The 1,430-nt window shown below is 30.3% G+C and overlaps 1 protein-coding gene across 1 annotated transcript in view; it reads right to left on the bottom strand.

The window, feature by feature from the left end:
* The window catches only part of LOC111716460 (transmembrane and TPR repeat-containing protein 4), a gene marked incomplete at both ends in the record, with an annotated part of 15,738 nt that overhangs the window by 9,687 nt on the left and 4,621 nt on the right, over nt 1-1,430 (bottom strand).

The following is a 1,430-nucleotide window of genomic DNA, read 5'->3' as shown; positions in this document are numbered from 1 at the left end:
ACAAAACTTATCAACCAACAAAACTTATCAACCAACAAAACTTATCAACCAACAAAACTTATCAACCAACAAAACTTATCAACCAACAAAACTTATCAAACTACAAAACTTATCAAACTACAAAACTTATCAAACTACAAAACTTATCAAACTACAAAACTTATCAAACTACAAAACTTATCAACCAACAAAACTTGTCAAACTCAAAACTTATTAAAATAACTACAAAACTTATTTTTCAAAACATTTTTAAAAGTTGTTCAAGGGTACATTATCAAAGCTTGCACACATAGCCTTCAGGTCTTGTTCTTGTTCTCTCTGTACTTGTAGTACAGCTGGTTTTCATCATCCTTAAGTAAGTTTGTACCCTTCTGTGAGAGAACAAAAGTAGCCTCCATCTCGGTGGAAAGGGGCTGGAAAACTGAGCTTTTACCTAATTTTCTAGTAAAATTCGCGGCTTTTTTAACAATTGTTGGAACATTTCCATAATTTGAAAATTTAGACTCATGAATTTTATTGATAAGTTTTAATTTTGATATGTTTTGTAGTTTGATAAGTTTTGCAGTTGATAAGTTGTGTTTTGATAAGTTTTGTAGTTTGATAAGTTTTGTAGTTTGATAAGTTTTGTGATGATAAGTTTTGTCGCTGATAAGTTTTGAAAAGATAACTTTTGTGGTGATAAGTTTTGTGGTGATATGTTTTGTATGGGCTCCACAGATTAAAGAGGCGAGAATGACGTTATGGTTTTTCCCCCCATCTATCTTAGGAGACGACATTTTTCGTACAGAACGCATCCAGAGTATGCAACCTTACTAAAGAACCTTGGTTCTATATGAGTGAACTGTTCTGAGTAAATGTTTATTACTACTTAAGCTATTACCACGAAGTTTGCAAAGCATGGTTTCCCCTTAGGGAGTATATAGTATAGATAAGATCCATTTACTAGATTAAACAACTAATGCCAGCTATAAACCAGCTTTTTATTCATCATTTATATCTAATACCAATAATACAATTTAACCAAGAACTTTAGAGACATCAAAAGAAATTATAAAATGTCTTCCTTACATTTTTTTGATGGGTTTTATGCTATTAAACATAATCCCAGTAATTGTAAAAATATAATTAATAACGATGAAATAAGCAGGGTCAATTTTAAAAGGCTCCATATAATTATTCAATTAGAAATAAATATCTGCAGCATTCCAGTATCAATAGGTTTAGAAAACAACATTTTATGGATTCTTTCCATGTCTCCAAAGTTCTGGGTAAAAAAACATAACTATCGATTTTTCTTTATTTAGACGGTAACAGTGGCGGCGTATATAATTTAATTTTTGTGTCTTTGTAAACTTGACAAATGATTCACCAGGATGTAAAAATGTAACAAAAACTCTGGTTTCATGATATATGATGTTCTTTTTGGAAAT

The sequence above is a fragment of the Eurytemora carolleeae genome, unplaced genomic scaffold (assembly GCF_000591075.1).
Source record: "Eurytemora carolleeae unplaced genomic scaffold, Eaff_2.0 scaffold1893, whole genome shotgun sequence".
Lineage (NCBI taxonomy): Eukaryota > Metazoa > Arthropoda > Copepoda > Calanoida > Temoridae > Eurytemora > Eurytemora carolleeae.
The sequence above is the reverse complement of the archived record's forward strand: the minus strand, read 5'-3'. Positions and strand labels throughout refer to the sequence as shown.